Source organism: Marmota marmota, unplaced genomic scaffold (genome assembly GCF_001458135.2).
Source record: "Marmota marmota marmota unplaced genomic scaffold, marMar, whole genome shotgun sequence".
NCBI lineage: Eukaryota > Metazoa > Chordata > Mammalia > Rodentia > Sciuridae > Marmota > Marmota marmota.
Genome location: NW_026000001.1, coordinates 1,200,055 through 1,212,376, shown reverse-complemented (window position 1 = coordinate 1,212,376; position 12,322 = coordinate 1,200,055). Strand labels below are relative to the sequence as shown.

General features: G+C 49.8%; 1 protein-coding gene across 13 annotated transcripts in view; it reads left to right on the top strand.

Moving 5' to 3' along the window:
- Positions 1–12,322, top strand: part of Pc (pyruvate carboxylase) — a 104,891-nt gene that overhangs the window by 55,535 nt on the left and 37,034 nt on the right. Inside the window, exon 1 of one of the 13 annotated variants that reach the window (XM_015503198.1) lies at positions 10,186–10,204. The exons of the other annotated variants lie outside the window; for them this stretch is intronic. The gene's annotated coding sequence lies outside the window, so the exon portion shown is untranslated. Of the gene's footprint in view, positions 1–10,185; positions 10,205–12,322 lie in introns of those variants that run through there. 13 annotated transcript variants of the gene reach the window in all.

Below are 12,322 nucleotides of genomic sequence, written 5' to 3'. Positions count from 1 at the left end.
ATAATAACAGGTGTCAGCGAGGATGTGGAGAATTTGGACCCTTCTTACACTCCTAGTTGAACACAAAACAATTTAATGGCTTAGGAAAAGCCTGGCAGTTCCTTAGTGTTAAACAGCTACATTGTGATCCCCCAGTTCTATTCGAGGGTACACACATGAGAAAGGAAGGCGTGTGTCCACCCAAACACTTATACACTAATGTCATAGCAGCATCGTTCGTGGTTACCAGAACAACCCCAGATCCGTCTGCTGGTAAATCAATAAATACAATGTGATATACCCACCTAATGGGATGTTACTCAGGTATAAAAAGTAACAATACACTGACACATGAACCTTGAGAAAGCACTCCAGGAGAAAAAAATCGCACACACAGATTTTTTAAAAAATTTTATTTATATTAAATGTTCTAGAACAGGCAAATCCATAGGCAGAGTTGTCAGTGGTCACCTGGGGCTGAGGCAGCCAACAGAGTGGGGGATGGCCATGGGAGAGGAATGTGTTCTGAAGTCCATTCTGGTGACCTGTGCACCTGTCTGTGACTACACTACATGCGGTTGAATTGTTCTTCAAATGTACGAACCATGTGGTATGTGAGTTATATCTCAATAAAGCTGTTAGAGACAAACTCAGAGCCCTCGAGGGTAGTGCTGTAGGATACCCAGAAGCTCCCCCAGTTGGATGGGGAGCTTCCTACTATCAGTAGCCACTGGCCCTGGCCCACCTTGGCTGGGTGGAGGCACTGCACACCCTTGAATACTTGTGGCCTCTTTTTCAAAATTTAGAGTACGGGAAGACCCCAGCTCGAGCAGGACCTTTGAATTCTAATTCAGTTTTTAAATTTTGATTCAGTTAAACATTTTTGGAACCATACTGTGAACCAGGCACGGGACCAGGTTACTCTGGTGAAACACAGGGGCCCTGAAATTGGACAGGCCTCATTATTCCTGAATCTGCCACTTCCTACGAGTCCTTCTAAGCCTCATTTTTCTTATCAGTAAAATGAGGATTGATGATACCCCAAGAGATTGAGCTTGGAGGTGCCTGGCATACATAGTGGGCAGGAAACAGAAGTGCCCTTCCAGCGCTCCTGGAGCAAGTCACACGCACAAGTTTACATCCTTGAGAGTGCCTCCCAAGATCCCCAGTAGAGGCCTGAAACCTCAGTTATCAAACTCTTATATATATCATTTGTTTTCCTGTACATACAAACCTATGTTGAAGTTTAATTTATAAATTAGGCATAGTAAGAGATTAACAACCATTACTAATAATCAAGTGAAACAATTATAACGACATACTATAATGAAAGGAAGTGAATGAGGCCTTTCTCTCAAAATATCCTCCTGTACCGCTCCCCCAGGGGCCCACGTGGAGAGCTGGAGGAGGGTGTACGACTAAGCACTTTTTATGCACAGTAGACTCAATTTTTTCAATGACCCTAAGTTTTGAGGAATGACAGCAAAACTAGCATGAATTTCTTCTCCTTTTTCACAAGTAGAAGATTCTTACCAAAGTTCTTAGCAACCCCAGCATGATTTTCTGTCTTATCAAGTCAAGAACTTTTACCTTTTTATTTAAAGGAAATCCTTCGGCATATCTGAAGCAGCTTCACTGTACTTGTACTTTGGGGCCATTAGTAAGTAAAATAAGTATTACTTGAGCATAAGCACTGTGGTACTGTACTGGTTGGCCTGTAACCAAGATGGCTAAGTGACTGACGGGAGGGTAGTATATACAGCATGGGTTTGCTAAGAATGGTTCAAGTCTCAGGCAGGACAGAGTGGGATTGAGAGAGATTTCATCATGCTACTTATTTTTTTTTTCCCATCATGCTACTTATGATGGCACACGGTTTAAAACTTAGGAATTGTTTGGTTTTAGAATTTTTTATTTAATATTTTTCAGATCACAATTGGCTACAGGTCACTGAAACTACAGAAAGCCAAACCACAGATAGAGGGGAACTGTATCAGCCCCCAAAGAGCTCTAGGCAGGACATACGACCTGCACCCACTGACCAGTGCCCAGAGAGGAGCAGGTCACGAGGAGGACACCCAGCTTTTTCTGAGCCAAGATGGAGAGCCAGGAACAGCTTCTTGAGGGAACGGCCAGTGAAATGGGGCCTCAAAGGGTGGGAGGATATGCTTTGCATATATTGTATTTCATCCACTTTTTGAATAAGCAAGTATATGGTTCAAATTCAGGATGTAGACAGTGGATCATCAACCTTCCCCCCACATCTCTTCCCCAGAGGCCACTACCATTATCGGCTCCTGGAGTCTCATTCTAGAAACAGTCCACAGGTGTGGGGTGTGCACGTGACTGGGCAAGTTTTGCCATCTTCCCTGCTGGGGCCATGGCATCTGAAGGCTCCTGCTAAGATGTGGGTTAGAAGCACGTCCTGGGCTCCATGTCGTTCTGCAGTGACTTTCCCATCTCGTTGGTCGGTGCCATCACAGGCCATGGCCTGTGAGTCTTGTCAGTGAGAATAATGACTCTGTTGCCCTCAGTGTCCCTGAGGAGGGTCCCATGAAGTGGAGGCCAGCACCCCCACCCATACACCACTGCTGCCCTGGCTGGTTCCTCCAGAGCTCTGTCTTTGTCCTGGGGGAGCTCCTGCCCCCCCCCCCCAAGGTCCCTTGCTGGGTGGAACTTACCCACTCGGCTTCCTGGCGAGTGTGGTTGCTCTCTGTCTTTATTTTGCCTGCTTACGTGGTCAATGGTTTGGCTGGAGAGGAAATTTCAGGTTGGAAATCATTTTTCCTTGACAATGTTTGAAGACTTGCTTTGTACTTTTCTAGCTTTGCAAGTTGCCAAGAAATCCAAAACCTTTCTGATTTTTGTCTCCTCCCCGATGTCTGTCGGCTTCCAGGATCTGAAACCTACAAGACCTTGGTGGGCTCCAGCGGGGCCTTCCACGCTCTGTCCCGGGAGTTTCCTGGATTATTTCATTTCTTCCTCTTTCTGTTTCCTCTTCCTAAAGCTTCTATCATTTCGTTTGTAGATCTCTTGGACTGACTCTCCAGTTTTTCTCCTTTCTTTCCTATGTTCCATTTCATTTGCCTTTTTTTTCCATTTCTAGATTTCCTGTCATTTAACTTCCAACCGTTCTATTGCTTTCTTTTGGCCAGTTTCTCCTATCATTTTTAGTTTCCTTGAGGCCCTGTTTTTCTCCCTGAGTGAGTCTTCCAAGACAGGCATCGGCGTCCTGCCTTGCAGGGCTATGGTCTTCCACTCCCAGGCTCTTGATGCATGTAAGGTTTCTTCTCCCTGGATGGTTGGCTTCCTCCAGGGTTTTTTTCTGAGGCTTTTCTTTGGTTTGTTTTCTTTATGAATCTGCCAGGTGATCTTGGGGGCTCACAAGAGGCCTGAGTGTCCAGAACATACTGGGGTCCGGCTCATAGTAGGTGACCTGGGTGGGCTGTTCTTTGGGAACCTGAGTGTTCACATCCGGAGTCTTTCCTCCTTGGTTGCTGGTGTTCTGGGAGTGAGGGAAGGGGACGGGATGTGTGATCACTTGGCCTCCCTTCTCCATTTTGGCAAGATTCCAAGGTTCTCTGCTGTGCCTCGCACCCCAGTCCACAGCTCCTGGTTTTCCCTTCTCCAGAGGACCCCTGCAGGTGGTCTCCTGGGCATGGGAGGGAGATGTGGCTTCTCAAGAGCTTTCACCCACCCTGGTGGGCACACTCAGCCCTGTTCTGGGGGAACCTGGCCCTTTGTGGATCCTACAGTAGATGTAGTGGGTGGTGGTGTCGGTGGACCATCAGCCTCCCCCTGGCCAGTGTGGGGCTGCAAGGTCAGTGACCCTTAACTGTGTCCAGCTTCCAGGGTTACATTGCTGCCATTTCTTCTCCTGTCTGCTTTGTCCTTGGATGTTTTTTAAATCTACCGAATTTAAGTAGGGAGAAAAATGAGACGCGTAAGTCAGACTTGCATCCAGTGAGAAGGGGGGAGGGCTCGCGGGGTGGGACCGGCTGGGTGGAAGGGGTGCTCTGACAGAGGTCAGACCATGCCGGACCTTCTGGGAACAAAGAGGAGGCAGTGGGCAAGCCGTGGGCAGGGTCCAGGAGGCTGTGGAGTGGTGGGAGACAAGGCTGGGAAGCACACTAGAGAGACCCTGGGAGAGGAGGCCAGGGAGACCAGGTCTCACACGTGTGCGGCAGGGCTCCGAGGTCTTAAGAAGACTGAACTCTTGGCTGGGGATTTAGCTCAGTTAGTAGAGTGCTTCCCTTGTAAGCCCTGGGTTCAATCCCCAGCACCCAAATCAATTAATCAATCAGTAATAACCAGGTGCCTTGGTAGCTCAAGCTGTGGTGATGGCTTAGGGGGCTTTTACCAGAATTCAGGCAGTCAGAAGGGAGTGATTCAGGGTGGCTTAGTAATGGAAGGAGGGGAGGGCGTGAGGGTTAGGGGGTGGAAGCAAGGGCTTCTGGGTGGATGACAGGCACGGGAGGGAAGAGCTGTCTCAGCTTGGTTCCTGGGGAGTCGGGAGGTGTCTTGGCTTTGTGTGTGTGTGTGTGTGTGTGTGTGTTGTGGAGGGGAGGCGTATCAAAAAGCTGTGCTTTTAAATTCTCACACTTGGTTGAGAGAGAGAGACAGACAGAGGTGTGGAGGGTGGGAACAAAGAAATTAGTCCCTTAGAAGACAGAGGAATAATTTTCAAGTTGATAAGTGCGATTATCAAAAGAATTTTCAGTTTGATATGCTCATAGCCTAATTAGTGCTGCCAAATGGCTTCCAGCTACTTGAATATTGACAGGGCCCATTTCCTTTCTCCCTCACCTCTTTGACCAACTTAAACCTTCTGTACACCAGGCCTTTAAAAAAGAAAAAGAGGCCTCTTATTTGAGTTCTGTAGCTACAGGAAAAGTAGAGCAGGGGCACTGTGCACCCAGCCCCGTCCCCGGCCACCCAGCCCCTCTGGGGTGCACGTGCCTGTGCCCCATCCGGGTTTTCTGTCAGGGCTGGAGGTGAGGAAAGGACCCCATTACAGCATTTGGCAGGTTCTGAGGCATAAGCACGCCCATCGGGGCCAACCTCAGGCCACCAACCTGCTGCCACTGAGCACAGAACTAGAGAGAGATGTGTCATCCATCTCTAGTCAGTGAAGTGAGCCAGGACCATGCACGGCCTCTGGCGCGCCCCTGGACGGCGCGCCCCTGGACAGCGCCCCTGGACATCCTCCTTTCGAGGCCTGACTTGTTCTGAGCAAGCGGGTGTCTGGTGGACTTTGTACAGAGCATCATCCCAACAAGTGAGGACTGCGCTGCAGCAGCCCCAGCCCTCCACCCGGGGCTCTGCTGTCTTCCCTGGTCCCTTCCAGCCCCAGTGCTCATCGGCCACAGGTCAGCACTAATACTAAGTGGTGCTGCCAACACCAAAAGCCGCCATTTAGGATAGAGACTGATTATGTGCCAGGAATTGCTTTTTCTTTTTCTTTTTATTGTTTATTCTGAGACTGGCCTTGCTGGGTTGCTCAGGCAGGTTTTGGACTTGGGATCCTCCTGCCTTAGTCTCCCGAGTTGCTGGAATTGCTGGTGGCACCGCCCTGCTGGGCTTCAGGCAGTTTAAACTGTCTCATGCCTCAACTCAACTGATCTTTGTAACAACCCTCTGAGCTCTTTGGTATTTTTTAAATTTCTGAATATACAAGTGAAGAAATTGAGGCCCAGAGGTAAAAGCGCTCTGCAGAGTCTGCCCTGAACCCGGGCAGTCAGCTCCTGCCGTCCTGGCTGCGTCTTTGCCGCTGGCTCCCCTGCTCCCCCCGCCCCTCGCGCCCTGTCAACACTGGGCCTCTGCACCCATTTCTTTGCTTAAGATCCCATCAGGGACTCAACTCTGCTGGCCCATCAGGGTTGCCAGATAAAATACAGGATGCCCAGTTAAATTTAAATTTAAGTAAATAACAAATAATGTTATAGTGTAAGTATACCCCAAATAGAGCATGGGATATACTTTTTTTTTTTTTTTCTGTTTGTCTGAAATTCAGATTTTAACGGAGTGGTTTGCATTTTAATTTTCTGACTGTGGCAGCCATTGGCCTGGTAACTTCTTGCTTGGGAAGAATTAGGAGAGGAAGGAGAGACAAAAGCCCGTCAGGTTGTCCCGAGGGTCACAGAACTCTGGTTCCTGGTAGACTTTAACTAGAACTAACTTTTGCCTTATTTCCTCTAAAGAAAGAATATCAAACCAGCATTCTGTAAGAATGTACCAGAATACAGACTGAAAACTGCTTGTGTCTCTTCTCCAAGGTTAATCACCACAAAAATTTAAGAAATCACTTACATAATCAGTCTAACATTTTGCTGTTCTAGAAGAACCACTTGACCTAAACCCGCTCACTCAGAAAACTAAGTTCTTCAAAACTCCAGAGGGAAATGCCGCTGCTTTTTCTAATACGTCTTCTGCTGGTCCAGCTGCCAGACATTTTCTTAAAGTTTAGTGGCAGTCATCCCTGGTGCCTCATTGACCTCATTACTCTGGGTTCTTGGGCAGCTATGGTGACAGGCCACCTGATGTCAGTGGGAAGTGGTGCTGCTGCACGTGGACCTGCCGTGGGCTGCTGCACGTGGACCTGCCGTGGGCTGCTGCTCTGCTCTTTGGGTTGTGCCTCCTGGGATGGGACAGTCTGGACCCATCAGAGTGGGAAGCGTTGGTGTGGCCTGTGGCCAGACACTGGGATGCTCTGCAGCTGGGCCTGTCCCGGAAGCCCGGCCTTTGGTCCCAGAGGAGGAGGTTGTCTTCATCCAGTCCAAGGCGTCTTTCACCCGAGCCCGGAGCCTCCTTCCTGGACTTGCTCCAGCTCTCGTCCCACCCACTCTCCCTCAGCCTCTTGCTGCGCTTCTTGCCCCTTCCCCTTCCAGCACCTGCCAATCCTCCTCCTTGCAGGAGGGGGTTCCCCACACAACAGAGGATGCGGCCCGATGGTCCCGTCTGGAACATGTAAAGATGTGTTACAACTCCGCGAGAGAAAGATAGCCAGATCTGCAGAAAAATGGCAAGTGACATGAACAGGCAGTTAAGAGAAAAACCCAGAAATATGCCCATAACCATAAGAAAATGTCTGACCTCACTAGTAATCAAGGAACTGGAATGTAAAGCAAGGTGCAACTTTATACCCACAAGATCGACAAAAGCAAAGTCTGACATTATAGAGTCAGTGACTACATGGGGACACAGAAGCTCGGCTGCACTCCAGTGTCGGTACAGATTGTTAGGACAATGTGACTTTGGAGAGATATTTGACAATGTTAACATTAGGAATGTGCCTAACCAGGCGCCCTGGTGCATGCCTGTAATCCCAGCAGCTCTGGAGGCTGAGGCAGGAAGATTGTGAGTTCAAAGGCAGCCTTAGCCTCTTAGCGAGCTCTAAGCAACTCAGCAAGACCCTGTCTCTAAATAAAATACAAAAAAGGGCTGGGATGTTGCTCAGTGGTTGAGTGCCCCTGGGCCAATTTAAAGTCTATGTCCTAGAGAAATTCTTACATATCTTTTATACGAGGTCAAAGTTACTCACTTTTAACTGAGTTTTATTTTGAAGGTTCAATCATATGCAGCAGTGGAACAAACAGTGTAATGGACCCCATGGACCTCTTGTCCCACTGAAGCAATTATAATTTTGTCAGTCTGTATGATACGGTTCTTAATAGCCAAAGGTTGGAAAGCACCTACTATCACTGCCTTTGTGTGGGCTGCCAAACATGATCCATGACAGAGTAATCTATAAGCAATAGGGATTTACTTCTCACCTTTCTGGAGGCTGGGAGATTTGAGATCAAGGTGTCCTATAAGGACCCACTTCCTGGTTCGTAGGTTACTGTGTCCTTACTGGACAGAGGGGCGTGAGGGAGCTCTCTGGAATCTCTTTATAAGGACTGTGATCCTGATCAGGAGAGCTCCACCCCCATAACCTCACTGCCTCCCAGAGAACCCCACCTACCTGCAGCATCCTTGCCCAGGAGGTGTGTCTGCACTTAGGAAAGGAGGGGCCAAAACCTTCAGTCACAGGTCCCTCTTTGGGGCACAAATAAACTGTGGCCTATGTAACACAACAACCTATAGCCGAAACAATTAGTGAACTCAAAAATGCAAAAGGATTGGGGAAATAGGGGGTGTGGGGTGGGGTGGGGGGGTGGAATGCCTGAGGCCTGGACTTGCTCCCCAGCACCCAGAAAGAAAACAAAGCAAACAAAAAAAGGAACAAATTAAAAACAACAACAGTAAATAATTTAAAACAACAGACTCTATATGTATGCCAATATGAATAGATTTCAGATATTACATTGAGTTGATAAAAGCTAAAAAATGGCTATCATTCACGAAAAAAATCAAAACACAAATCCAGGTAATGGGGCCTCACATCCCTAGGAGTGTGGAGCCTGGGAAGGGGAGGGAGCCCAGCAGGGCGGGGTTTGGTCTGGGAGTGTGCTAGGGGAGAGCCTCTGGAGATTGCTACTGTTTGTAGAGGGTGGTTTCCTCTTTGGTTAAGTTTAACTTTTCTTTATCGAAAAAGCAATACTGTGGACTCTGCTGAGAGTTACACTTGTAAAGCTGCCTCGCCTTCCCTGTGGCTGCCTCCTTTCTCCCCCAGCTCCCAGCACGGTTGTGTAGGTCTGTGTTTAAGCACATTTTCAGATTTTTACTTTATTTAAATCAAGTAAATAATCACCTTTGAAAATGCAGAGTGTGAAGGATGGTGGCGTTTTCTTGTCCACTTTTCATCAGCTGCCTCCTTCCTTCATCCCCAGCTAAACAAACAAATCCTGAGTGGCTCTCACATTTCCAGAGACAGGGGCCCATCTGCCGTCCTGTCTAACTCCAGCCGCCTTGGGAACCTCTAAGGGAGCTGCCTTCTGCAGGGGGCCGCCTGGGCCTGCTGGGTGCACTGTGGCCTGGGACTTCCTGCAGCCTGGGAGTCCCTTTGCCTCCTCTAGTTGGCAGCCTGGGACCTGGACCTGGACCCTGTGTCTGTTTGAAATGCTGGGGAGCAAACCTGCCTTGCACCTGTGAGGCCCCTCTGTGCCCCTGAGTCCTGGCCAGCCCGCTCCTTGTCTTGTTAGAGCCCATCTCAGAGCTTCCCAGGGACAGGCATGTCTGGGATTGTGTATTTTGCAGTCTTTGATGGATTGTCTAACTGGGTAGAGAATTCCAGGTTGGAGAGTGTTTTCCCTCGGAAATTTAAAGACATTGCACCAGCAGCATCTGGCTCCTGTCACTGTTGACAGTCGGGTGAGACTTCCTTTTCCTGTTCAGAAGTATAGAGGGCTGGAAGATGTCCCCAGGGATATCCAGGTCCTACATTTTAAGAAAAAAGTCCTCTAGCCACACGTGGTGGAACATACTTGTGGTCCCAACAACTTGGAGGCTTAGGCAGGTTCAAGGTCAAGTTCAAGGCCATCCCTGGGCAACTTAGTGAGACCCTGTCTCAAAATCAAAAGTAAAAAGGGCTGGGGTTGTGGCTCAGTGGTAAAGTGCCCCTGGTTTCAATCCCCAGAAATAGAAAAAGAAAAAAGACCTGCAGATGTGATTAAGGATCTTGACAAGAGGCTGGGGATGTGGCTCAAGCAGTAGTGCGCTCGCCTGGCATGCGTGCGGCCCGGGTTCGATCCTCAGCACCACATACAAACAAAGATGTTGTGTCCGCCGAAAACTAAAAAATAAATAAAAAATTAAGAAAAAAAAAAAAGGATCTTGACAAGGGAAGATGACATGGGTGGGCCCTAAGTGCCATCATGAGTGTCCTGGGAAGGCAGAGACATATGCTGAGGAGACAGGCAGGCATTTGAAATGATGTGGCCACAAGCCAAGGAGCCCCAGTGGTCACCAGAAGTGGAGGGCATGCTGCCCATCCCCGCCTGTCCTGCAGGGTGTGGACACTGGTGTTGGACTTCAGCCCTCAAAACTGAAGGACAGTGGTTTCTATTGTCTTAAGCCACCAAGCCTGCGGCAGTTCTTTAGTTTGCAGGAAGCTAAGGGCCTCCCGATCCTTTTTCGGGGCACTGTCGGCCTGAGGCTAGGCCAAACCCATGAATCCTTCAGTCCCCAGGGCCTCTGTGAATGGCCCCTCCCTCTGGCTTTCTCTTCTCCCTTCTGGGACTCCAGGCAGTGGCTACGGGAGGGCCCACCTGAGCCTCTTATTTTCCTACCTTTCCCCCTTTTTTTCTGCAGGTTCGTCTTTCTGGGCGATGTCCTGAGCTGCCTGGTAATTCTTCTATTTGTTGTGTTTAAAATTCTCTGCAACTCTATTTTTACTTTCCTAGAGCTCATTCTTGTTGCCTTTTTAAAATAACTGCCGCCTCTTACTTAATGGATGCAATTGCTTTTCTCATTTCTCTGAGGAGATTAATTATAGTTTTTCTAAGTGTCTGCTCTCTGTGTGGCTTTTCTCTTGAGTTCCCTTTAAAAAAAAAAAAAAACAACCCAGTTTGTTTTGGTGAATTTTTGGTGATTTCCTCAAATATCTGGTGGTGTTTGGCTGACATTTCTACTGAAAAACGCGACACCAAAGCCCATTGGGAAACCTGGGCAGCTGAGCCTGTTGGCGGTGGTCCCCACCCGGCCCCCGTAGCGGGGGGACTGCAGGCGGGCTTTTTCTGGGAGAGCCCAAATGTCGCAGCTGCAGGCATCCTGGGCTGGGTTGGTTGGTTTCTGTGTTACTCAGCTGTCTGTCCCTACAACAAATATCTGAGGTGATCTACTTCTGAAGAGGAGAGGTTTATTTTGGCTCCCAGTTTTGGAGGTTCCAGTCCACGGTCGATGGCTTGGTTGTTTGGGGCCTCTGAGGGGACAGCACATCACAGTGAGCACACGTGGCAGAGCAGAACCTGCTCACCCGTGGCCGGGAAGCAGAACAGAAAGGAAGAGATCAGAGTCCACAGTCCTCTCTCAGGGCATGCCCCAGTGACCCGAAGCCCTCCCAGAAGGCCCCACCTTCTAAAGCCTATCCCCTCCTTGTAGTCTCACCCTGAGGATCAAACTTTTTTTTTTTTTTAAACTGGGAATTGAACCCAGAGGTTCTCTAGCAGTGGCCACATTCCCAGCCATTTTTATTTTATTTTGAAACAGGGTCTCACTAAGTTGCCCAGGCTGGCCTTGAACTTGTGATCCTCCTGCCTCAGCCTCCTAAACATCTGGGGCTACAGAGGGCACCGCCCTGTCTGGCTGGATCAAACCTTTAACATGTGGGCCTTCGGAGGACATCCAAGGTCCAGCTACAGTGGTCACCTGAGAGGAGTCCTGTGGTGTGTCCCCTGGAGGAGGGCCTGCCAAGCGCTGTGGAACTGAGGGGTTTCCAGCTGCAGATGGGCAGGTGACCTCATCCCCGGCTGCAGTCTGGGGCCTTGCTGCCTGGGCTGGGCCTGGTGGCTGGGCTGCAGCCGCTCCAGGAACCAAGCCTCCTGTCTTCTGAAAGAGCCATCGTGTGGTGGTCAGGAGCAGGGTGCAGGATTCCGATGACGGGGGCGTGCCCCGCGCATGCCACTGACCCGTCCTGCCAGCGTCAGTTCCTCAGCTGCAGACCTGGGAGCAGCAGGCTGCTGTGGCATAGGGGCTGCAGTGCAGAGTCAGTGGACGCAGAGGGCTCTGGGGACCACAATCGGGGCCGCCGTCACTGTTGCCCACTGGGGACGGGAGAGTCCTGGCTGTGTGATGGGGAGGAGCATCTGGGCTTCTGATCCCGACCAACCTGGCTTCTGTTGGCGGCCCTGTCCCTCATCCCACCTCCTGGGCACCTGCCATGAGGCTCTGGACTCCCCAGGCGGCCATGGCTTGGGTCCACTTGATGGAGGGACTCCCAACCCTGACCCCCGGGATTTCCTCCTCCTCAGGCTGCACCGCTAGTCCACACGCCAAGCAGTTTTCTCATCTCATTTCTCGCCTCCATCGTCTGCTGCTGTCAGCTCTCCTGCTCTTTGTGTTTGTGGTTTTGCTCTTTAAAAGGGAAACCCGTACTGATGTTTTAGTGGGATTTCAGAAGGGAATAGAAATAAACCCGGGTGTTTGATCCACTATATTTCACTGGATCCATTTAGTGTTTCATTAAAAAAGAAGAAGAGTCCATTGATCCTAGTGTCCTCCAGCTCCCCCTGCATTTCTCTGCTTTTCAGACTTTCTGGAAGTGTTCGTCCAAACTGGGGCATTAGACCAGGCAGAGCCTGCCTTAGCTGCCAGCTCACTGACGCCCTCACCTTTCCCTGCACCCTCCTCTCAGCTCTGCTCAGGCCCCCAGGGAGCCCTGTGTGCGGGACCTGTGCTGTTTTCCTGTTCCTTTTCAGAGGTCTGCTGTGCCCCTGCTCATGGGCTCTCACCCCCAGGCAGCACT